Source organism: Trachemys scripta, chromosome 2 (genome assembly GCF_013100865.1).
Source record: "Trachemys scripta elegans isolate TJP31775 chromosome 2, CAS_Tse_1.0, whole genome shotgun sequence".
NCBI classification, from domain to species: domain Eukaryota; kingdom Metazoa; phylum Chordata; order Testudines; family Emydidae; genus Trachemys; species Trachemys scripta.
In genome coordinates, this window is record NC_048299.1 from 260315423 (window position 1) to 260342387 (window position 26965).

Here is a 26965-nt window from a genome sequence, read left to right on the forward strand (position 1 = left end):
CCCGTGGCTTTATTTACACACACTGTTCTCCCACCACCAGTGTTGAGCTATATACAAGGCTTGCAGGGTTAGTTCCCTCTTTTCCTGCAGTCAGCCCGCAGCTAGGAGATTGACCTTTCCCTGGCTGGGCTTTTCTGCTGGCTCCCAGCCCTTATAACTGCTGGCTTGTCAGACCCACAGGTGGAGCCAATCCGCAGGCCAGGCATCAGGTCTGTTTCACCAGCCCCAATCTATTTCTCTTCATTGGAGCTGGCTGAGCAGGGGTAATTAGGTGCTTTTGCACCAGCACCCTGCTACAGGTAGGGTGGAAATAGTTGAAATCTTGGTGGAATTCCTGAAGGGCCTAGTTCCCATGGGTCCAGATGATGAAGATGTCATGAATGTAGCACCGTTTTGCCTGTTATCTTTGTTGCTATGTTTTGTTTTCACTTTAGTCTTTCCATCTAATCAGCATTCTGCAAATGACTTAGCCATATTATCTGTTTCCTTTTTCACTTCCTCTTCTTTCTGACGCACTTGTCCTGTATTCTGCCTGCCATGCATAGCCTAAAGCCGTGGTGAAAGACGTAATGGTCTGCCTGCTAGAGAGTTAAGAAACTGGTTGGGTATATTAGCAGCTCAGGATGAGATTAACCGTTCATCTGCTATGTGAAATCTGAAGAAGAAACCCTGTAAAGCTTTCTGCAATGCACAGCGACATGGCTCAGTGCTATAATAATGTGTAGAACTGTAAAATATTGCAATTCATATAATCATTTCTACATATAAAGAGCAGAAGCAGGAATTTTGTTACTGAGGGTTCATACATTAAGACTGTAGAGTTAACCAGGTTCCAATGTAAACATGCAAATGACTGAATTAAGTTCAATGGTGGACTACTGACATTTCTGTGTACTAGGCAAGAACTCATGAGGATGGGATAATAATACTTTGCACTTATTTTATATATTGTCTTCCAGCTAAAGAGCTGAAAGCACCCAGGAAACCCTGAATTAATTTAGCCTCACAACATTCTTGTGAGACCGGTAAATATTATCACCGCCTCCTCACTTGTAAGAGCCTTCACATCTTAGCCCTGCCCTTCCTCTCTCATTGCTTATTAGAGCTGCCGACCCCCAATTCTACTTTTCCAGCAATTCTACTTTCTACGGTCATTAAGTCCAGTTTCGCCTAAAACCTTTGGGCTGTCTCTCATGCTACCTCTTAAGCATGGTAAGGCTCCTCAGAAAATGTATAATGCCACTACATTGCCCCCCTTCTGTCCCTCCTTAAAAAAAATTACCTTAGCTCTGATGTCTACAACAAACTTGACAATGGCTAGGCTACTTTGTTCTGTGATCTCTGTTTATTTCACTGTTACCTTTTGCTCCCCTCATCTATTAGTCATATCCATCTGTTCTCCCTCAATTTTTAGTCTCTTTGGGGCAGGGACCATCTTTTCATTATGTGTGTATATACCATCTAGTACAACCAGGCCACATTCCCTGACTGGAGCCTCCAAAAATAAACACTAACAACAAAGCTGAGATCTTAAGTGAATCCCCCAAGGTCACACAAGAAGCCTGTAGAGAGTAGAGACCTCACATCTCTTGATGCCACATTGTCTGCTTTAACGACAAGACCAAAGAGGACTGTGATCAATTGTTTCCATGCCCATTGAAGGTATGACAAAAAAGTAATGGGCTTAATCTGCAGCAAGGGAAATAGTTAGAAAGTCTTTTTCCTAATATCTAACTTAAAGATAGCTAACACTAGAATAGACTTTCAAGGGAGGTTGTGGAATCCCCATAATTGGGATTAAGAACAAGTTGGACAAACACCTGTCAGAGAAGGTCTAGTTTGACTTGGTTTTGCCACAGTGAAGGGCTGGACTTGAAGACTTCTAGAATTCCCATCCAGTCCTACATTTCTAGGATTCTATACTTCAAATTCCATTGACATCTGGGAAAGTCTTTCCATGGGATCGAGCCCTTTGTGACCATCCAGGAATATAGTATATAATACTAACAAACTTCAACAACAGCCAAAAATTATCAGATCCTCAATAATGTGGTAACTTTTAGGTATTTATTTTTATAACTGTTTATTAAGGCAATGTTACAATAAAACATTAACATACTACATCAAACATTACTTATTCGGGATCAGGTTAAATATTCAAAGAACCTGGCTAAAGATTCTGGCTTGTTATAATCTAAAGAAAGATAGTGAAATGGAATAGAAAAGCACAATTATCAAGAAGAAACAAGTTACATGAGCTGGCAGTTGTAGTTGCTATTTGAGGGACTGTCTCCACATCTGGGGGCAACAAGCTTTTTTGAAGAGCTCTCATCTGGTAGCCTGGTCAGAAAAGGTTACCAGAAGAGTAGCTTGTTCCCCTTGGAGACACCAACATATTGAGTGATGGGTAAGCTGCTACTGGCTTACTGCTCCTTAGGGCACCACTTTGAACCACACCCCAAAATGCTTCCCCGTCCCCAGCAACACACACTCCTGTTGCACTCTGTCTTCCATTTCACACCCCCATCGTGTGTGCCCACCTCAAAGATATCAAACAACTGCCTCGTTTTCAAGTTGGTAGCCCTTGCTGAAAGTCTTTTCCACAGCCACTATTATTTGCAACAACAGGTCCTGATCTATTTATTTACTTATTGCCTCTCCAGAGAGGTCTGTCCTATGACCTCGTGACCTTTTTCACATCAATGTGAATTGCATCTGAAGCAGTAGCCACATCACAAATGTCATCTGTCCTAAACAGAGCGCCCGCCCTCACCCAGGCTGCCTGCCACCCACCCTTCTGTCCTATTGAATATCTCCCTCCCAGCAGAAACCCTTCATCTTGCCATTCTGAAGGAAGCCAAGTTTCACTTACACAATTACATCATCTCTGCTACATGTGCTTCTACTTCAGCAGTCTTGTTTCATTTGCTTCTTGTGTCTGGAAAAAGGGACTTTCCTTGATAACCATTCCGCCAAGTGCTATGCTCTGTACGCTCTTCCCCCCACCTCATATTAAATATTTTCCTAGTCTTTCCCTTGCAGTATTTTTATTGTCCTCTTTTGTTCCTTCTCCTTCCGTCATCTACTAATAAAATAAGTTATACAATCCTCGTAGTATTTGAATTTTGGAGATACTCCTGCTACCTTTCTGTCTTTTTTATTTCCTCGTCCCCACTAAACAAGATCTGAAGATGACAGCAGGTTCAGCATTGTGACAATGAGGGAAAAAACTATATCAGAAATGTACATATTTTGACCTATGCCTTTGGCCCAATCCTGCACACCGTTTTTTGCAGAAGTAATCCAGGTAATCTTTACACACTGAGTAATAAAGTATCAATGGGAATAAGGGTTTGCAGTATCACGATGTTTATGGGGATTTTTTTTTTTAATCTTTTTGTTTGTTTTGTTGCTCTGTTGAGACCCTTGAAATGGTTTCTTATCACTGGGTGGAACCAGAAAGAAGGATTGATGTCAGTTTTGGGACATAGCTTGTTATTTAAGAAGTTCACATTTTAGGGAGGGTAGCATTTGAGCTGCGGAAATAATTAGCTATGATAGTGTGTTCACATTCTTCACTGATGTCTACTGAAGAAAAAATGAACAACTACTGGCAAGCGATGAGGCCAATAACCAAAACTTCTTTGAGAACTTCCACTACCACCTTTTGTAAATATCATTGTGGGCTTGAACTGTATCTTACCTCGATTCAGCCCTATTACTGAGTTTTATCTATACAATTCCAGTCAAATAGTATTCTACTCTGAAAGGGGACTTTGTTTAAAAAAAAAAAAAGCGTCATGGGGATTCATATTCAATTAGTGATGAATCTTTTAAGGTGCTGAGCACTTAAGCATATGCTAAATTTTAAGCATGACATGAGTAGTCCCACTGATTTCAATAAGATGTCTTTGGTTTTTAAAGTTAAGCATGTGCTTAAGGACATTGCAGGATTGCGGCCTTAATACTCAGCACCTTGCCAGGATTGAGCACTTAGACATAGAATATCAGGGTTGGATGGGACCTCAGGAAGTTATCTAGTCTAACCCCTTGCTCAATGCAGGACTGAGTCCCACACAGATTTTTACCCCAGTTTCCTAAATGGGCCCCCTTAAGGATTGAGCTCACAACCTTGGGTTTAGCAGATGAATGCTCAAACCACTGAGCTATTGCTCCCCCCCACTTATCACTCCATGTTTTTTTCCCCCATGGTGACCCTATGCATCGAACTAACTAACTACCCTGGCTTATATCACCCACTCGTCACTTGAATCTCTTGCTTCCCACAAGGATAGGTGATGAATAAGCCTCATGTTCTCCTATGTAGTCTTTAAAGCACTGAGACTTGGCTGGGCATATAAATGTCGAAATTGGAAATGAGCTCTGTCTCTCAAAAATCACATTTCCCCTTAATGCCCTTGATATAAGGGTCTTGCAGAATTTTTAGTACCTCAACATTCATATTAGTTCAAACAGGGCTGTTTATCCACAAGTATGGTGTTCAGACCAATATGCAGGTTTAAGTAAGACAATGTTCACGTTAGTCTGTACACAAGGCTAGCTCGTGCTCTAAGGACAAAGGTGAGCAAAATTTGGCTGTGTATAAAAGTAGCATTAGAAAATCACTGCTGATTCATGCACATTTTACAGCTGACATTTGTTTACAAAAAAGTAGCATCAATGAGACGTCTATGTGTTCACAAGAAACTCTTATATTGTGCAGCTGAGGACTTGAAAGGGCTTGCACTCTGGCCTTAACCGTGTATGTTTGTTTTTTACTTTCATCTCTTCTCCCTAAATCCCAGTTGGTTTCATTTTTCTTGCTGGTTTTAATTTGTTCCTTTATTAGACTCTCTCTTTCTTTCTATTCCTTTGCTCAAATTTTTGGATTCTGATTTTGACCACATTGTCATAACGTGAACCATAGACATACCTAGCTCTAGAACCTATTCATGTCCTCTTCTGCTAACACAGGACGGTCATTAGTGATAACATTATGCAGCAAACTTGAGGTCATCAATTCCAAAAGAAAATTATGTTATTGTTTGGCTATGTAAAGATTGAACTTAATAAATCTTTTCTAATGTGCAACACATGGCCAGATGAAATCTAGTATTTATTTGCCTTATCTTATGCATTTTCCTCCCTCCTTTAAAAATAGCATGTTAATGATAAAGAATTGGTCCATATCTCATGGTTACTATGAGAAAGTGATAGCATTTGCACTCATGCAATGAGTACTGTTGTAGAGCAAAATGGATCATTTCATCTGATTTTATGTTAGGCATTTGCCATCCAGTGTGTTCAGTAATAAATGTAAATACGAACCTAGAGCACTATTTTTCCAATGTCACCCAAAGACCAAACTAAAAGTTGATGTTTAATTAGTATCATATGCAGCAAAGGGGTTTGTAAAAGGTTCCAAATTAAAAAGCCAACTATCAGAGGGATGGGAATGTGTAGATAGTTTTTATTCCCATGGGTTTAGAGAGCACTGATTCTAACAGTTGTAATTAAGTCTAGTTTAAATTAATGTAGTACCTAGTCTCAATGCATGTTGCTCTTGTGTAATCTGACAATTCCTGGCTCATAAATATCATTTTTGCTGTCCCTGATAAACTGGAAACATTTTGTTAAAATAAACTATTGAATAACTGGGGTATCATAAATGACTGCTGCACTAAACAAAATATTGAATATGTCTACAAGCTACCATCCAAAATTTCATCAGGTAAACTGAAAATATGCTTTTAATTATTTGTGAAAGCATGTCTATCTTTTGTATTCAGCATACTGAACATTTCTACAAAGTTCCCAGGATACATCTGTTATTCTAGGTTTCAGAGTAGAAGCCGTGTTAGTCTGTATCCGCAAAAAGAACAGTAGTACTTGTGGCACCTTAGAGACTAACAAATTTATTAGAGCATAAGCTTTCGTGGACTACAGCCCACTTCTTCGGATGCATATAGAGAAGAAGTATGCATCTATATGCATCCGAAGAAGTGGGCTGTAGTCCACGAAAGCTTATGCTCTAATAAATTTGTTAGTCTCTAAGGTGCCACAAGTACTCCTGTTCTTTTTGCAAAATCTTACAGTTGACAGTGTGCTACATGAATAACATGAGCACATAAATATCATCAATAACTGTGTTGTATGGCATGAAATGTGTGACATTTATTTTACATAGCTTGGATTAGAAAGGCACATGTTTTCAAGTCAACTCAATCCGCTAGATTTGTAAACAAACTTCTTGTCTCTTATTGCTGCCCATGTTTCCTTTGGTGTACCACGCTTTCCTATTATATCATGCTGTGCATTTATGCCCTGCGTGGGACTACTCATCTGAGCAAAATTATGCACGTGCTTGGCTCGACTGGGGGCTGAAATGGCAGCTCAACTTTCTAGCGGTAGTTAGAGTCCTTTCCTGTTGTGTCCCAGTTTCTTTAGTTTTCCTATAGCAGTCTCAAAACCCACAATCTTTTTACAGGGTGGATTCCCAATGAGAGTGATATTTTTGAAAGCTGCATTTGTGGATAATTACCGGTATTCTGTATCTGAGCTTGCCAAAGGGGCTTTGTTGGGACTAGATTTTTCAAAGAGGGATGCAAAGGTAGTGCCCGTAAAATACAGCCTCACTCCTAGATGCACAAGAATACACATTTGCTCTAGCAAAACTGGTAAGTGGGGCTTGCAAACTGGGTAATTGCATGAGTGACACTGGGCAAGTCATTTAACCTCTCTATGGCTCAGTTTTTCCAGTTGTATAATGAAGATAAAACTTACTTCACCAGTGTTGAGCTTGATTCTTCCCACCAGCTATGAAGGTTAAAAGTGGTGATTTTACCAATAGGTATTTGTTGTTCTATGGTTTTCTTATGGTGCCTTATTCACTAAATTACTCTGGTTACGTACAATATGATTGCTTTTCAACTTAAGTTTCTGAGGGGAATTCTCCTCCTTTTCCCCAGCCAGAAAGCTATCCCAAATCTAGTCAGAATATGGGATTGATCCTGTAAAATGCTGAACCAACCTTGGAGCTGATAGGACCCATTGGGAATTGAAGGTGCTCAGGACCTCCAAGTATTATTCTTCACCTTGCATTGGGCCCTATAATTGCTGAAGACAACTTCATAACATGTACATTCAGCCACTAGAAGAACTGGTATGACAACATGGACTCAAGTGCTAGAAATGTGCAGATGATACACATCTCTATCTAACCTTCATCACATACAAGCATACCACTACCACCAAGGTGACCCAGGACTTGGATGAGATCAGCTTGTGGATGAAGAATAGCTGGCTGATGCAAAAACCCAAGCAAAATGGAAATTATGCAGCTGGATGGAAACAAGCACTTTGAAGAATGTACAGCCACTGTGCAGTTTCCTTAGGTTGAAAGTGCATGATCACAGCTGGTCATTTCAGTAAACTCCATAGTTTAGGAATGCTCTTGGATTCTTTGCTAACATTAAGCTCTCATGTAGCAGCATCCACAAATAACACTTTCTACTGTCTCCGGTTTGGTAGGAGACTCCATCCCATGCTGGTGGACAATGACCTGGCTTCAGTTACACGTGCCTTTGTCATCTAGACTACTACAACTTTTTCTTTTATTCCTATCTGCCTTTTAACAGTAATGATAGGGCTTCATGAAATCTTTCCACCACTTTCTGTCTTGTACCAGCTTATTGGCTTTGTTCATCATTAAACCTTTTTTTCCCATCATTCTTCACCATGTATATCCTATGCATTGTCAGTCTTCCTCTATTTTGAGTTCCTTGCACTCTGGTATGTATCATATTTTTTCTGGGTCCATTCTTGACACATCTCCAAATCATTGCCGTCATCTTCCTTAAATCTTCTGTAACCATGTCACTTCTTCCCCTTAGCCATTTTCTTATCACTTCATTTTTTTATGGGTAGTCTTGAAACTCTCTGTTCCCCTTAGCCAGTCATTTCTGCAGTCAACAGCTTTCATTTCTTAGCTTTCCTCAGACTCTGATATTCTGATCCATACTGCAGTATTGGCACAACAATCCTTTCAAATACTCACCTTCTATTTTTATCAAAATGTCTTTAGTCTTTCAGATCTTGCAGACTTTTCTGAATACAATGGCAGCTAGTCCAATTCTTCTTTTCGTATCATCTTCATAGTTCCCATTCTTCAATACTAGTCCTCCAAGCTCCACAAACTTTCCCACTTGTTCTAGTTTTTTGTCTCCAACTTTGAACTCTATCTCTACTTCTTGTCTTCCAATTGCCATAATTTTTGTCTTCGTCATACTGATCTTTAATCAGAATTTTCTATGTTCCCTGTCTACCTTGTCAGTTATTCTCTGTAAATTCTCCTTGGTCAATGCTATGAGGTCAATATCATCTGCAAATCGTTTAGGTTATTCACTATCCTCCCACATAACATGCCTCATCCCATTTCATCTCTCAGTGCTACAGCCATTACTGTTTCCAATACCCAGTTGAACAAATCTGATGATAGTATGCATCCTTGTCTCACTCCTTCAGTCATCCTTAACCATTCCATCAGCTTCTTGACTATTCTAACTATATTCACTGACTTGCTATAGATATCTTATCAGTTTGATCAGTGTATCTGGGTTGCCACACATTCTCAAAATTTGACATAACCCTTTCTGCCAAAGGTAATCAAAAGCCTGACTGAAGTCCACGAAGATGTTGTAACAAGTTCTATGTAATTCTATATGTCTCATCTTAGCTGCTCTATTGCACTACTTTTCCTTGTCTAAATTGGGCCTGTTTCTCTGCAAGCACCACTTTCACGTACCTCTTCATTCTCCTCTGCAGAGGCTTGGTGAATGCTTTCCCCAGTACATTCAATAAACTGATTTAACTGTAATTCTCATTCGCTCTCTCATCTCCTTTTTTATAGATTGGTACTATTGTTACTTTCCTCAATTCTCTCATACTTGATCTTGTTTGTAAATCTTGTTGAATAGCCTGTGTCTTGCCTTTACCATAGTCCATCTGGACCACAGCAATGAAATATACCTGGGCATGAAGTCCTCTGTCCTTAGGAAGCTCCAGCTGGTACAGAATGTTTCAGCACATCTCCTCAGCAATGTGGGCCACCATGAGTCCTTTATACAGATGACTTCCCACTGAACATCAAGTCAAGTTCAAGGTCTCAATCCTTATCTTCAAGACACTTAATGACCTGAGCCCAGGATATCTAAAAAGTCTATAGTTCTGGGATGAGGACCATGGTTGACACCTCTGAAATAATGGAACTCTCTCCAATAAGGGTAAAGTCCATCTGCACAGGAGACAGAGTTTTCTCGGGGGCTGGTCCAAGACTATGGAACAAACTGCCCCAAACTAAGGACCATCACAAACCTTATTACCTCCAAGTCCAAGTGCAAGGTGCGTTTCTTTCGCCTGTGTTCTCTAACATAAACACAGAGCAGTATATACATCTGAAACAAAACCCCCACCAAAACTAAGCACACATAATTCTCCTTCTAAGGACAGGATGAGGGAGAGAACAAACTATACATGACAGATGTTAGTCATGTCACTTAACGCACTACTAAAAGGCACTCCGATCTTCCGGTGATGAGGGTGGTATCTGAACCTTGTAACACAGTGACTCACCCTTGAGGGCTGGGGCCAGCCAACTCTGATTACAGAATGAGCCACACCTGGGAAAGATCAGGGTTATTGCCCTATAAAGAGTTGGCTGCAATGACGCAGGGGAACTCATGAAACTGGAGCTAAAGCCAAGGGCTCCTGCAGTGAAGACCCTGAGACCAAGGAGCTGTGACAGAGAGGAGTCCAGGAGCTGGAGGCTCCTGTGGGAAAACCTGGATGGAGTTTGGACGTAGAAGTTTGGGGACCTAGTAACCAGTTCCAGAAAGCTGAGCTCCAGCTGGGAAGAGCTGGGACCATGGGCTGTGAGAACAGATTGGGACAGAAGAAGAGCTCTGGCTGTAAGAGAAGACACCAGAGCTAAATATGGACTATGGAGTGGTGATGGATTTTATTTTGGGACCCTGCGGGTTAAGGATTGGAGCTGATCTAACAGAAATAGGCAGCAGGTGGTGTCCTCCACCTGAAAGTCTGTTTGCAGTTCTTGAGGCAGCCACAAGAGGGGGCTAGAAAGGAAAGGGTGCAAAGTGACTCCTGGCCCTGATGGTGTGCTCAGTAAAGGGTTACCCTGCTAGAAACGTATACAATAGACTAGAATAACAGAAAGAACAGGAGTACTTGTGGCACCTTAGAGACTAACAAATTTATTAGAGCATAAGCTTTCGTGGACTACAGCCCACTTCTTCGGATGCATATAGATGCATACTTCTTCTCTATATGCATCCGAAGAAGTGGGCTGTAGTCCACGAAAGCTTATGCTCTAATAAATTTGTTAGTCTCTAAGGTGCCACAAGTACTCCTGTTCTTTCTGTTATTCTAGTCTATTGTATACGTTTCTAGCAGGGTAACCCTTTACTGAGCACACCATCAGGGCCAGGAGTCACTTTGCACCCTTTCCTTTCTAGCCCCCTCTTGTGGCTGCCTCAAGAACTGCAAACAGACTTTCAGGTGGAGGACACCACCTGCTGCCTATTTCTGTTAGATCAGCTCCAATCCTTAACCCGCAGGGTCCCAAAATAAAATCCATCACCACTCCATAGTCCATATTTAGCTCTGGTGTCTTCTCTTACAGCCAGAGCTCTTCTTCTGTCCCAATCTGTTCTCACAGCCCATGGTCCCAGCTCTTCCCAGCTGGAGCTCAGCTTTCTGGAACTGGTTACTAGGTCCCCAAACTTCTACGTCCAAACTCCATCCAGGTTTTCCCACAGGAGCCTCCAGCTCCTGGACTCCTCTCTGTCACAGCTCCTTGGTCTCAGGGTCTTCACTGCAGGAGCCCTTGGCTTTAGCTCCAGTTTCATGAGTTCCCCTGCGTCATTGCAGCCAACTCTTTATAGGGCAATAACCCTGATCTTTCCCAGGTGTGGCTCATTCTGTAATCAGAGTTGGCTGGCCCCAGCCCTCAAGGGTGAGTCACTGTGTTACAAGGTTCAGATACCACCCTCATCACCGGAAGATCGGAGTGCCTTTTAGTAGTGCGTTAAGTGACATGACTAACATCTGTCATGTATAGTTTGTTCTCTCCCTCATCCTGTCCTTAGAAGGAGAATTATGTGTGCTTAGTTTTGGTGGGGGTTTTGTTTCAGATGTATATACTGCTCTGTGTTTATGTTAGAGAACACAGGCGAAAGAAACGCACCTTGCACTTGGACTTGGAGGTAATAAGGTTTGTGATGGTCCTTAGTTTGGGGCAGTTTGTTCCATAGTCTTGGACCAGCCCCCGAGAAAACTCTGTCTCCTGTGCAGATGGACTTTACCCTTATTGGAGAGAGTTCCATTATTTCAGAGGTGTCAACCATGGTCCTCATCCCAGAACTATAGACTTTTTAGATATCCTGGGCTCAGGTCATTAAGTGTCTTGAAGATAAGGATTGAGACCTTGAACTTGACTTGATGTTCAGTGGGAAGTCATCTGTATAAAGGACTCATGGTGGCCCACATTGCTGAGGAGATGTGCTGAAACATTCTGTACCAGCTGGAGCTTCCTAAGGACAGAGGACTTCATGCCCAGGTATATTTCATTGCTGTGGTCCAGATGGACTATGGTAAAGGCAAGACACAGGCTATTCAACAAGATTTACAAACAAGATCAAGTATGAGAGAATTGAGGAAAGTAACAATAGTACCAATCTATAAAAAAGGAGATGAGAGAGCGAATGAGAATTACAGTGAAATCAGTTTATTGAATGTACTGGGGAAAGCATTCACCAAGCCTCTGCAGAGGAGAATGAAGAGGTACGTGAAAGTGGTGCTTGCAGAGAAACAGGCCCAATTTAGACAAGGAAAAGTAGTGCAATAGAGCAGCTAAGATGAGACATATAGAATTACATAGAACTTGTTACAACATCTTCGTGGACTTCAGTCAGGCTTTTGATTACCTTTGGCAGAAAGGGTTATGTCAAATTTTGAGAATGTGTGGCAACCCAGATACACTGATCAAACTGATAAGATATCTATAGCAAGTCAGTGAATATAGTTAGAATAGTCAAGAAGCTGATGGAATGGTTAAGGATGACTGAAGGAGTGAGACAAGGATGCATACTATCATCAGATTTGTTCAACTGGGTATTGGAAACAGTAATGGCTGTAGCACTGAGAGATGAAATGGGATGAGGCATGTTATGTGGGAGGATAGTGAATAACCTAAACGATTTGCAGATGATATTGACCTCATAGCATTGACCAAGGAGAATTTACAGAGAATAACTGACAAGGTAGACAGGGAACATAGAAAATTCTGATTAAAGATCAGTATGACGAAGACAAAAATTATGGCAATTGGAAGACAAGAAGTAGAGATAGAGTTCAAAGTTGGAGACAAAAAACTAGAACAAGTGGGAAAGTTTGTGGAGCTTGGAGGACTAGTATTGAAGAATGGGAACTATGAAGATGATACGAAAAGAAGAATTGGACTAGCTGCCATTGTATTCAGAAAAGTCTGCAAGATCTGAAAGACTAAAGACATTTTGATAAAAATAGAAGGTGAGTATTTGAAAGGATTGTTGTGCCAATACTGCAGTATGGATCAGAATATCAGAGTCTGAGGAAAGCTAAGAAATGAAAGCTGTTGACTGCAGAAATGACTGGCTAAGGGGAACAGAGAGTTTCAAGACTACCCATAAAAAAATGAAGTGATAAGAAAATGGCTAAGGGGAAGAAGTGACATGGTTACAGAAGATTTAAGGAAGATGACGGCAATGATTTGGAGATGTGTCAAGAATGGACCCAGAAAAAATATGATACATACCAGAGTGCAAGGAACTCAAAATAGAGGAAGACTGACAATGCATAGGATATACATGGTGAAGAATGATGGGAAAAAAAGGTTTAATGATGAACAAAGCCAATAAGCTGGTACAAGACAGAAAGTGGTGGAAAGATTTCATGAAGCCCTATCATTACTGTTAAAAGGCAGATAGGAATAAAAGAAAAAGTTGTAGTAGTCTAGATGACAAAGGCACGTGTAACTGAAGCCAGGTCATTGTCCACCAGCATGGGATGGAGTCTCCTACCAAACCGGAGACAGTAGAAAGTGTTATTTGTGGATGCTGCTACATGAGAGCTTAATGTTAGCAAAGAATCCAAGAGCATTCCTAAACTATGGAGTTTACTGAAATGACCAGCTGTGATCATGCACTTTCAACCTAAGGAAACTGCACAGTGGCTGTACATTCTTCAAAGTGCTTGTTTCCATCCAGCTGCATAATTTCCATTTTGCTTGGGTTTTTGCATCAGCCAGCTATTCTTCATCCACAAGCTGATCTCATCCAAGTCCTGGGTCACCTTGGTGGTAGTGGTATGCTTGTATGTGATGAAGGTTAGATAGAGATGTGTATCATCTGCACATTTCTAGCACTTGAGTCCATGTTGTCATACCAGTTCTTCTAGTGGCTGAATGTACATGTTATGAAGTTGTCTTCAGCAATTATAGGGCCCAATGCAAGGTGAAGAATAATACTTGGAGGTCCTGAGCACCTTCAATTCCCAATGGGTCCTATCAGCTCCAAGGTTGGTTCAGCATTTTACAGGATCAATCCCATATTCTGACTAGATTTGGGATAGCTTTCTGGCTGGGGAAAAGGAGGAGAATTCCCCTCAGAAACTTAAGTTGAAAAGCAATCATATTGTACGTAACCAGAGTAATTTAGTGAATAAGGCACCATAAGAAAACCATAGAACAACAAATACCTATTGGTAAAATCACCACTTTTAACCTTCATAGCTGGTGGGAAGAATCAAGCTCAACACTGGTGAAGTAAGTTTTATCTTCATTATACAACTGGAAAAACTGAGCCATAGAGAGGTTAAATGACTTGCCCAGTGTTACTCATGCAATTACCCAGTTTGCAAGCCCCACTTACCAGTTTTGCTAGAGCAAATGTGTATTCTTGTGCATCTAGGAGTGAGGCTGTATTTTACGGGCACTACCTTTGCATCCCTCTTTGAAAAATCTAGTCCCAACAAAGCCCCTTTGGCAAGCTCAGATACAGAATACCGGTAATTATCCACAAATGCAGCTTTCAAAAATATCACTCTCATTGGGAATCCACCCTGTAAAAAGATTGTGGGTTTTGAGACTGCTATAGGAAAACTAAAGAAACTGGGACACAACAGGAAAGGACTCTAACTACCGCTAGAAAGTTGAGCTGCCATTTCAGCCCCCAGTCGAGCCAAGCACGTGCATAATTTTGCTCAGATGAGTAGTCCCACGCAGGGCATAAATGCACAGCATGATATAATAGGAAAGCGTGGTACACCAAAGGAAACATGGGCAGCAATAAGAGACAAGAAGTTTGTTTACAAATCTAGCGGATTGAGTTGACTTGAAAACATGTGCCTTTCTAATCCAAGCTATGTAAAATAAATGTCACACATTTCATGCCATACAACACAGTTATTGATGATATTTATGTGCTCATGTTATTCATGTAGCACACTGTCAACTGTAAGATTTTGCAAAAAGAACAGGAGTACTTGTGGCACCTTAGAGACTAACAAATTTATTAGAGCATAAGCTTTCGTGGACTACAGCCCACTTCTTTGGATGCATATAGAATGGAACATATATTGAGGAGATATATATATACACACATACAGAGAGCATGAACAGGTGGGAGTTGTCTTACCAACTCTGAGAGGCCAATTAAGTAAGAGAAAAAAAACTTTTGAAGTGATAATCAAGCTAGCCCAGTACAGACAGGTTGATAAGAACTGTGAGAATACTTACAAGGGGAGATAGATTCAATGTTTGTAATGGCTCAGCCATTCCCAGTCCTTATTCAATCCTTTGTTGATTGTGTCTAGTTTGCATATCAATTCTAGCTCAGCAGTCTCTCATTGGAGTCTGTTTTTGAAGTTTTTCTGTTGTAATATAGCCACCGGCAGGTCTGTCACTGAATGACCAGACAGGTTAAAGTGTTCTCCCACTGGTTTTTGAGTATTTTGATTCCTGATGTCAGATTTGTGTCCATTAATTCTTTTGCATAGAGACTGTCCGGTTTGGCCAATGTACATGGCAGAGGGGCATTGCTGGCACATGATGGCATATATCACATTGGTAGATGTGCAGGTGAACGAGCCCCTGATGGTATGGCTGATGTGATTAGGTCCTATGATGATGTCACTTGAATAGATATGTGGACAGAGTTGGCATCGGTGTTTGTTACAAGGATAGGTTCCTGGGTTAGTGGTTTTGTTCAGTGATGTGTGGTTGCTGGTGAGTATTTGCTTTAGGTTGGGGGGTTGTCTGTAAGCGAGGACAGGTCTGTCTCCCAAGATCTGTGAGAGTAAGGGATCATCTTTCAGGATAGGTTGTAGATCTCTGATGATGCCCTGGAGAGGTTTTACTTGGGGGCTGAAGGTGACAGCTAGTGGTGTTCTGTTATTTTCTTTGTTGGGCCTGTCTTGTAGGAGGTGACTTCTGGGTACAGGGAGCCTCTAGAGAACCCAGACACGTAACTCAGGCTTTGTGAATTGCAATGTTGTTCCTGTGATTTTTCTAGGCACCTAGACACTGCGGTGCAACATCTAAGTCCCTTTGTGCATCTAGTCCAGCGTTCTTCAGCAAAGTTCAATCACGTCATACACACAATACAATCAGCCAACTGTGGACAACAGCTAAGTGTCAATGTTTAATACATTTATTTTTAAGAAAACAAGGGAAACCCAAATAACTAGATGGCAGTTAATGTCCCACCTCCACACAGTTCACCATCAGAGAAACTGCTACTTATTTTTATTTCCATCATTTGCAAAAGCTTTGAAAATATTGGCTTTCCAAAAGGCATTTCTGGGTCATCAAGACTCATGACCCCTGTAGAGAAAAAGACTGCAAAGGCTAAAACAAAAATATCAATTAAAAATAAATGAAAATTGCTCTTTAGAGTTCCTAAACTTGCAGATCTTGCTCAGATGGGGAGTCCATTTAAGTTACACCTGAGTTAGATTTGGGTCATAAAGATCCTACTGCCTGGAGTAAAAATAACTCCAGAATTTCAACCCCACAGTCTTTGAGTTGTTGTTTTTGTGTGTGTGTGTGTGTGTGTGTGTGTGATTGTTACAGTGCGGCTTGCCCCTGGACTGAAAAGCCTGGGGCTAAGCCAGCCCTGATTACAAGATGAGCCCAACCTGAGCAGAATCAGGTATTTTAAATATAAAAGGCAGCAGGGAGCTTCAGAAAGGGAGTGTAACTGAGAGAGGTAGTTGGGATTGCTAGAGGAAGGTGACCTAGTAGCGAGCTGGGGAAGCCTAGGACAGGAGACTGAGACCGGTGAAGCTGGAACTGAAGAAAGACTTTGCATTTGTATTGAGACTTTTTGAGTTCTGTTTTGGACAAGCTCTGTTGCCAACTTGATGAAAACTGAATTAAAGGACTTTGGGCTGAGAAGGTGACTGGAAACTTTTGAGTTCTTGAAAGGGAAGTAGAGGTGGGCGGTAGCCACAGTACTACCAGGGACGGCTCCAGGCACCAGCTTGGCAAGCAGGTGCTTGGGGCGGCCACTCCGGAGAGGGGCGGCAGGTCCAGTTATTTGGCGGCAATTCGGCGGACGGTCCCTCACTCCCGCTCGGAGCGAAGGACCTTCCGCCGAATTGCCGCCGCAGATCGCAATCGCCATCGTGGCTTTTTTATTTTTTTTTGGGCTGCTTGGGGTGGCCAAAACCCTGGAGCTGGCCCTGAGTACTACAATGATTCTACAATACAGATGCTCATATAAGCACCATTATAACATTACTACTCTAATTATTCTATAATAATAATTCAAAATAATAAAGATGAGACTGATTCATCAGTTGTAAACTATCTGTGTTCTTCACCATGTATTTCAAATTCAGAAGCTTCATAAATTCATAGACTGTATGGCCATAAGGATCCATTATGATCATCTAGTCTGATCTCCTACATAAATCAGATGATAGAATTTCACCCAGTAAATCCTGCTTCCAGCCCCTAACATCTGGCTCAGCTAGAGTATTCTCTTTTAGAAAGACATCCAGGCTTGATTCAAAGACTTCAAGGGATGGAGATGTCTGGCACTATTTCTTCAGACTCATCTTATCCCATAATAATGGCCAAGAATCTCTTGCACAACATCAGCTTCATGGCTCCATATACAGATGTATCTTATTGATGAAACCAGTTGAATTCTGCTTTCAGTGAGTGTGAAAATCATCAAAACAGCAGACTTCTTGGGTATGTCTACACTGTGCAAAAAATAAATAAATAAGTGAGCAGCAACTCTGAGTCCGTGAGAGTCCGTGTCAGGTATGAGACTAAAAATAGTGGCATAGGTATTCCTGCCTGGACTGGAGCCACGGCTCTGTAACATGGCAAAGGGGTGGGTCTTAGAGCCTGGGCTCCAGCCTGAGCCAAAACACGTACACTGCTATTTTTAGCCCCTTAGTATGAGCCCAAGTCAATTGACCTCTGAGGCTTACCTTTTTTTTTTTTTTTTTTGCATTGTAGACATACCCTGAAAGGCATAAATGTTCTGGGCCAGATCCTCATCTGGTGTAAACCTGCATAGCTTATTTGAAGTCAGGCTACTTTAGTTTACACCAGTGTACGATCTAGCCCTAAATTTCCCTAGTTCCACCCTCCCCAGACAATCTTCAATGGCAGTATCATAGAAACTAACCAGCTGGGGAGAAGCAACAAAAGCAAGAGATTAGGTTCTAATAAGAAAGGACAAACAAACAGGCTAATCTGTAGGGTTAATTTACTGTACAGGGCTAAATTCTGCCCTGATTTACACCCTATGAAACACCATTGAATTCACTTGAGTGGGGGTGTAAATTAAGGCAAATCTAACCCAATATCTTTGATTTTTGTCAGCTAAAATCCCAGAGAAGAATTCTGCTCTCATACCCACTTACGGAACCCCACTGGAGTCAATGGGCTATGTGGTTGTAAATGATTGAGGAATATGGCCCTGATGTTACAGTATATGGTGCTGTTAGCTTTCTTCACAAAATGGCTCGTCTAATAGATTTTATCTATGAGAATAAGTGGTTACGTTGTATTTTCCCTCCACAAGTCGTTTGATATCAGAGAATACATTTGCTCAGGGCCTCTGCTTTTCTGCCGCTGTAGTCTGCTTCAAAATCAATACCCTGTGCCAAATTCATTCTGGGTGTAACTTCATTGACTTCAGTAGAGATACAGTCCCAAATGAATTTGGTTCTATCAGCTTATCTGCATATTTTACGATTGCTTTGTTTACAACATTTACAAATTTTAGCTGACATCGAACCTCAGACGGGTGCATCACTCAATCTGTAATATCAGGGAGCGCCCTGCATGAATCAGTAGTGTCAGCACCACCAATCCTCTGTAGTTTCAGCCCGACGACTTCCACATGGGCTGGAAAGAAATATAGTAACAGATTTAATTGTTAAATCAAAGCTTGGGAAGTTACCAAGTTGTCCAGATGCATCTGTCCTGCTGCTGGAATGCTATGTTGCTTGCGTGAATGCAGGGTTCCTTTCTGAAAGAGGCCACAAGTGTTTCTGTTTAATCATGTCATAAGGAAAAAGAAAATAATCAGGAATGTGCATGGGCAATCTGCCCTTCATCCCACCCTTCTAATGCACAGTGTAAGGAGGGGCTTCTCTCTAGTTACATCAAGAATTTTGCAAGACGTCAGCTGGACATAGTTTGAACTACAGGGAGAGCTGAAAAATCTGTGCACAACTTTCATGTGGTTGACTTCACTGTGATCAATCATAAGTGTCATTGGGAGAACAAGAGAGAGATGATTTGCAGGATGTTAGAGCGGCTGCTTATTTTTTACTTTGCTTTTCCACATTCTCCTTTAACATGTCTAAAATATTATTATTAATTATTATTTATTATGTGTAATGTGGTAGCACCTTGGAGCCCAAGTCACGGAGATGAACCCCATTAGGATAGGCACCATACAAACACAAAGAATTAAAAGACAGCCCTTGCCCCAAAGAGTTTACAATCTAAGTATAAGAAGAGACAACAGCTGGATACAGACAGATGGGGAAGCACAAGGAAACATTGAGACAGTATTGGTCAGCATGATAGGCTATGGTTTCAGTGCACCAGCCGCCTTTCCAACGCCCTAGGATATGAGAAATAATATACAGTACATCAAAATCAACCTAATAAAAATGTAATGTAATCAAACAGTTCTGTTATGATAAACCCAGTGGTTTTCACCAGAACAGTTTAGAGACAAACACAAATAAAATGCCAAGAGTTTTGCAAGGGATGTAAGCCCTCACACTTCAGCACATAAAGCAACCTTTGATGGTGTGTTAAGCAAGAAACATCCCCCATGAACAGGTTATTCCATAACTGCAGGATTTCTTGTACCTGGTTCTGGTCAAAGCAACTGGTTCTAGTCAAAGTCTAAAATTGATTACTGGACTAAACAGACTATTTATGTTTCTTGTGTGTACACATTTTTGTGTTTGTTACAATAGATACAAATGTTTATTCCTATTAAAAATACTCAGAATATATATATAATTTTATACACACACACCTAATTTTGCAAGACTTAAGGTTGTCACACAGATAACATAGATGACACAAAACCACAAAAGCAGGGAAATACAAAAATAAGTCACCTAGCAGTAAATACCATCTACTCCTCCACCCACAGAAACTCACATTCCCTCTTCTGCAGCTACTGTACGCCACAGACCATGCATCACAACCATAACTCTGTCACTGTCGGGATGTCAGATTTCCACCACAAATCTGCATAATTAAGATGGTGAAACTATTGTTGTTTGCAAGAAGATCATACTTGGTCACAGAAACCTTTGCATAGCAAAGAGCAGTTACAAGAGCCATGAAGGTGCTTCCTAGTAGCTGCCTAGTTGCGGATCAGTGTACTGCTATCCTGGCCTAGAAATTCTCTTAGAGTTTACTGTCACCCCTTGTGAACTACACAACAGCACCGTACCAAAAAGCTATTTTGAATTCCAAGCATCTACAATATTTCTTTTGTGGTACATGAAGGGGAAAAAAAATCTTTCACTGAGTTCATAGTGGTTACGGAAAGGATGAACTTTATGCTTTCATAGCCATTTTTTGTTGGTAGTGATATTTCACAAGGAATTATATTGATTGGAGAGATTTAAGATGTAAGATACCTTTGTGTGCTTTGTCACTTTCATTGGCAAACCCTGTATAACGGAGGCGCTAAACCCTATCAAACTTTAGACTGCTCACTATCCATTCATATCATTTTAGTCTGATGGAATGATAGCATCCATTCATGTTAGCAGACAAGAGGAGACTGTATGTAATACAGAAGGCTGGAGTGTCTCTTTGATAGACTGTTTCTCACATGGAAATAATTCTTTACAGGCCCTTTAGGCTCTTTTTTTTTTAAGCTGGCATTATTATAATGGGCCAGCCAGAGACACGGCAGTTATTTTCTGATGCCTCTGGAGCTTTCTGAAGTTCGCTGTTTTACCAGTGAACTAAGTAATTGATACTTCATGCACAGCACCATTTCTGAACTACTGAAACATGATTGGCCACTTATTTTAAAAGTGTTACTATTTGAAGAAGTAGTGGGAATTTATGTGCTAGTCTGCAGTTCCAAAATGGACTGTTTTGTCATTGGACCTTGTACACTAGAAGACTTATTTTCACAGATAAATGATAATATAAGAGGCTGCAAATTCAAGCCAATTAGAGTAAAACTGCCTTTTATTCAATGGGGGTGGGATCAGGCCCATAATGACTAACAGGCTGTGTGCTGTGTTTTAAAGATTAAACATCAGTTTGAAATGTGTATAAAATAATTAATAGAAACATAACAATGAGCAATAATCAAAAACACAGTGGAAAGAACCTAAACTCATTCTATCGATTAAACAAAGAGCTCAAAAACCCAGGTATAAACATTATTTAGTAGAAGTCTTGAAAACTACAGAGAGGATTTTTCTCTCTCCCTTTCATACAAAAATCATATTAGCGTTTGCATGGGTAAAGGATGGACAGCATTTGCTTTAGCCTGACATACTTTGGGCTGACACTGTGGAAACTCTCCTATCCCAATGCAGCTTAATTATGACCTGTTGAACATGTCCGCTATTTTGGGACCCTATTCCGAACAGACTGATATCTATTTTTTTAACTTGGGGTTAAATCCTGTCCCTACTAAAATCAATGGGAGTTTTGCCATTGACTTCAATAGGGCCAGGATTTTACCCCGGATTCCTCTAAGTGGGAGCTTCTACAGTAAATTAGATGAGGACTGGTAGAGATAATAGGCCCAATGCTGAGATGTGCGGTGAGGGCACTCACTGTCTCACAGGGCTTGGCCTATTACTAACATTCCTATTAATAGGCTCGTCATTTATCTTACAAAGCCTTTCTCACAACAGTCACAAAATGGCAATGCATAGAACAGCTCCAGTTATGAACCTGAAATTAAACTAGTTTCACTTTAAGCTCCTAAACTGTTGAGAAAACACCAAACCTTGCTTTCCAGGCCCTTGGGCCTCTATGGATGTCTGTGCTAGTAAGATATTTAACTAGTAAGTAGATTTAAATCTGTAATTATGATAGTTAGTCTTTTGTAATGAAAACACCACAATTCAACTGGCCCCTGGAAGAGATGCTCAGACTAGAAAGTTTATTCAAGGGTCTATGACTGCATGGGAGCACAGCCAGCCAAAGTACAGGGATGAATGACAACAGCTGTTCTCCTCTGCAGTCAATACATCTTAAGGATACTCGCCTGGTTGTATAGCCCTCTCAAAACAACTTATTTTAATCCCCTAGGTGCGTCATCCTTCTTATCATTCCCTTTCCCCCACCACCCAGTATATAATGAAGACATAAGTCACTTGTTATTAGAATGGGTCATTTGACAAATATATTTTTAATACCACATATGACCTGTCTGTGACTTTTACTAAAAATATTAATCACAAAGTCTTAGCCTTACTTACAGTCAATGTTCCAGGCATGTCACACAAAGTAAACTGCACAAAAGCATTTAAACAAAAAAGTGTATTACATTAGTAAAAAATTATTTAGGAACAAAATTTGCCCAGTGTTACCTGCTGTTTACAATCTGCCCCCTCCAGCTGTAAATCCTTCTCAATTTTATGAATAGCTTCATACTCATTGTCAAAGCCATGATTCTGGAATATCCTGTGGAAATGTCCACTGCACACACCTGTTCTTGAAGCAAAGACTCTTTGGGTTCATCAGCTAAACTCTTGTGGCTCTTCAGATTGTGGGTGCTTAACATCTGAGACTGTTTTGAGAAGTCTGGCATTGGTGAGCTCACCTGCCATCTCCATATGACTGTCAAACTCAACAATGGCTTCAAGTTCTTCTGCTATCAGATTATCGGGAATGGCAACACCAGACAACACATCAATGTCCACCATTATCTGTGGTTGATACAAAACCCTCCATTTCTGAAGCAGTTGTGTACAGTCTTGGGGAGAACAGCAGGACAGCATCTCCTTAGTGAGATAAAGTGGATCAATGAGAGTTGTCTCTTTGGCAACATCTATTGCGCAAAGGTGGGGGTCAGCATCAAGAGAGGCAATGATTTGTGCATTCAGAGGAGCACGGTAGTGACCTATGAAGTTTTGAATGACACCTATGTGCAGTGGCTGCATGACATCACTGTGCTGGGAGACAAAAATTTCAATACAATGTGCGACAGCTCTACCTTAACTGAATGAGCTGGACAGTTGTCAATCAACAGGCACATATGATGGTCTTGTAGGTGCAGCTCCCTCTTCCAATTCTTGAGCCACTCTTGAAATAACAAACTAGTCATCCAGGCATTGGCAGAGTTTCTGTAGCTCATGGGCAGCTTTGAATGATCTTTTGGGAAAGGTCCAGTAGAAAAGAGAAATCTCATCAGCACTGCAGATATCACGCTGCTGGAAGTCAGCCAGAATGCAGGGCAGGGTTTCCACCCTCCATTCACTAGCTGCCAGAAGGACAGTATCTTGTTTCGCACTGTGTTCCTTACGCTGAACAGTGTTGTGTCAGCCTTTCCAAAGACTGAGCCAGCTGTCTGAAGAGTTGCATTCCTTTCTCTGCTCTGCTGCCAGCTGAATCCGTTTCTGTTGCAGCATTGACTAGCACCTTGGCCAAGCTTTTGCTGAAACCAGAGTCACAGGATTTCACTCAGGTCCACCTTCTTGCCATCACGTTGACGCTTGCAGCCTCAGCTTGTGCTGATCTTGTTCTCCTTTAAAACGTTACTGCTGTTCCTAAAAATGCATGAAACAACAGATTTTGAGACCCCAAATCTATCAGCTACTTACACTTGCTTAGCACCATGCTCACACAGGGCCTCCAGAAGCTGAGCTGCATTGGCGAGAGACAGAGCCACATATTTGGAAGCCATTACATGCTGCAGGGATGCTCAGCTCTGCAGACTTGGAGCCAGCAAATCAATTACAGGTAGAACCTCTCTTCTAATAAAATTGTCAATAAGCAGCATTTCTATTGCCAATATCTGAATCCCGTTAACATTAAAGTCAATGGGATGGGATCAGCTCCAGGGAAAATGTCGCTATTAACCAAAACTTGTTAATAATCCACTGTACTTGTAAAGTGCGTTAATTAATTTAGTACTTCTATACCTCCTGAGAAAATAAAGTACTAAAACATAAAAAAAAAAGTATTTTACTCTCTCCTTGGCTTTTGATTACAGACAGAAGATAGATTGCACCCCAGTACAAGAAAGTTGTCTACAAAGAGTTAGAACAAAATAATGTTTTTAGGATCCCCTGGCTTTCTGACTGCAAAAGAAGAGTGGATACATACGCTGACTGTGTAGACTTTTTGAACTGACCAAGTGAAGATTAACACATACACATCCCTTTTTTAAAAAAAGGGGGAAGTGATTGTTATAACTATTGCTGGTTGAGAAAATTTTGACCATTTTTTTTTTTTTTTTTAGTCAAAAATGCCATTTCATTGAAACAGAAACATTTTGCAGAAACGTATTGATTTCAAAGAAGTTTCTACTGGAAAGTATCTCTGGTCAAGTGTACTCTTTTTGGTCAATCCCAGAGACATGATTCAAGTTCTTGATAACAGTCTGTTTCTTGATAACAGTCTAAGGTTTGGGTTTTGATCTTCATCAGAGCGAAAACAAATTCCGAAACCTCTCAAGCTTTTTGGGAAACAGAATTGTAATTCTCCAGCCAGCTTTAGTTGTAACTTTCTAGGTAAGACATTAAAGGGCCAGATCCCAATGGCTTTATTCACACTTAATAGTGCTTTACTTCTCAAATAGTCCCCATCAAACCAATAGTCTACCTGAGGAGTGAGGTACTACATGATGTGATTAATGATATCAGAATCTGTCCCTAATGGTCTGATTTTGATAAATAGCCCCAATTCTTTGCAGCAGTTGTCAGAAATAGTTTAATTTATTCATTTAACGATTTATTCATTATTCATATTTATATTTAAAACTCCCTCCCATAGCTCTAAGATCTCTATTGCCTAGTTTTTAAATGTCTATTTAAAATAGCCACAATTAAAGAATAAAAATCAAAAATAGAAAGCCATTCAAAGAATTGATGGATTCTTGCACACGTGTTCGAATGTGTTCTTCTAGGCAACGATGCACGCTGGTTAGTCAGGGTGCCAGTTTGACATATGTTATTTGGAAAGATCCAAAAATAAGAAATTTGGGGTCAACTATTATCAATGTTATAGAAATTGTACAGAATCATAAGTTACCAGTGGAGTCAAAACCAGGGCTCCAATCCTGCCATCAGAGGTGCATGGACAGACCCTGACACCTGTGCAGAATCCCATTGAAATTAATGGGGCCCCACATGGGTGCAGGGGTCCATCCAAAAGGATTTGATTGCAGGAATGACAGCTTTGTTTGCTGCATGATGTTTCTTCAACACATGGGAGTATAAAGTCTTTTAAAATAAGAACTGCCTGGGAGGCTGTCTGGGCCTCAGTTTTCCCTCCTGTAATACAGGAATAGTGATACTGATCTTCTTTACATTTTGAGATCTACAGATCAAAAATGCTATGTAAGAGTTAGGTAGTAATCATTATTACCTGTTTAGATTGTAATGCTGTTTGGGTCAGGGACTGTCTCATACTGTGTGTCTATACAAATAGTACTCAATGCCTAGCACAACAGAGCCCTCAATTTCAATCCTCTGGGCTCAACAGTAACACAAATAATAATAAGCTCAATGTAATGTTTCCTGGATTAATATTTTAATGGAAACATTTGCCTGCAGTAAGATCAGAACTGAAATTTACAAGCCTCACCTACCCAAACCTCCCTCTTAATTGGAATAAGCCCATTCTGTATTTTTCAACAAATATGCTTTTCAGCATTTCTGCAGAAATCTTTCACCAGTCATCCCCTCTCAGGCTGATTACACAGAGAAAAGCTGCAGACTGTGATTGACTGCTTCTTAGTTAGCAGTGAAAAGTATAATCAGAATAAAAATAACTAAAATTCTTTTTTGTCACTCAGCATTGTATCCACATGTATAAGCCAGAAGAAAAGATCAGCCAGCCAGCATGAACATGTTGGGGCTTTCTCTCCTTTGAAATAGGTTCCCAAGACAGATTTCAGTTAGATGACACTTACAAAGGAGTACAGAAATAAAAGCCTGTTGGGCCTTTTGTTCGTCAATCACTTTGCTTTTCCCCCATGAATTTACAAACTTTCATATGTCGAATCTATAACACTTCACATGAAGCTCTTGATACATTTAGGAAGGCGAATCCACAAGAGAGCAGGTAAATGGTTACTAGAGAAACACATCTGTCTTAGCCTGCAGCCACCCAGAAATAGCTGCCCTCATGTCAAAGTGCCAGTGAGCCATAAAACAGCAGGGGCCATCACTCCACGGGGACATGTTTTCCTATGCAAATATAGTAATAAATCTAGGGCTCTGCTTAGCAGGAATTCATATTGGGTACTGGATACAGATGCTTTCTGGGCTTCTGCAACATGGTCTTCACAGACCCTGATCTTCGCTCATATAAAAACCATCCAAACAAAAAGAACATTACTCTGATTTTTGGTCATTGCTCCTTTCCCATCCCTGCTTCACCCCAGACATCTGTCTCCATTTTCATTAATGGAACGTGCCTCAAAAGTAGTAAGCAGAGGTGAGCTAAATTAATTGCAAAAAAAATCTTCACAGTTTTGTTTTATTCAATTTCATCCACCACAGTTTTTGCTTCATTCATAGTTTTGATGAAATGCCTTGAAAAGAGAAGAAAATGAAAATGCAAATTTACACAATGTTGGTAAAAAAAAAATCCCCTTTTCACTGGATAATGACCCGAGTTTTTTCATGCCTAACTTCGGGCATGGAATCATAGGGTTAGAAGGGACCGCAAGGGCTATCTAGTAAAACCCCTGCCAAGATGTATGCAAGTTTGAAAATATTGGCTTCAACACAGCCATATTTGATGTTACTTGCAATGAAATGCAAAACAACTTGAAATTCAATGTGGTTAAGAATTTTGTTATGAACTTGAAAATGAACCAGTTAGTATTTGAGGATTTCTGGATACCATCAGGAGGTGCTTTGACAACATTTCTGGATGAGTAGGAAATGCCCTGATAATATTATCTGTTTCAAGAGAATATGGGACATTATCCTAATGAAGAAGTTCCTGAATAAGCTGAGAGAGGAGGATGTTAGTATGTTTTATGGTTTCTACATATTGGTTAAGTATGCAAAAATCAGATTGTGCAACCCTTACTCAGCTTGATGAACAAGAGTAGTCCCATTAAATTGGTAGTCCCTTGTGGTGGTGGGGAGTGAAAAGCTCCTTGCACTGCCCCTTGTAGTCTAAAAGCAGGGGTGGGTGGGT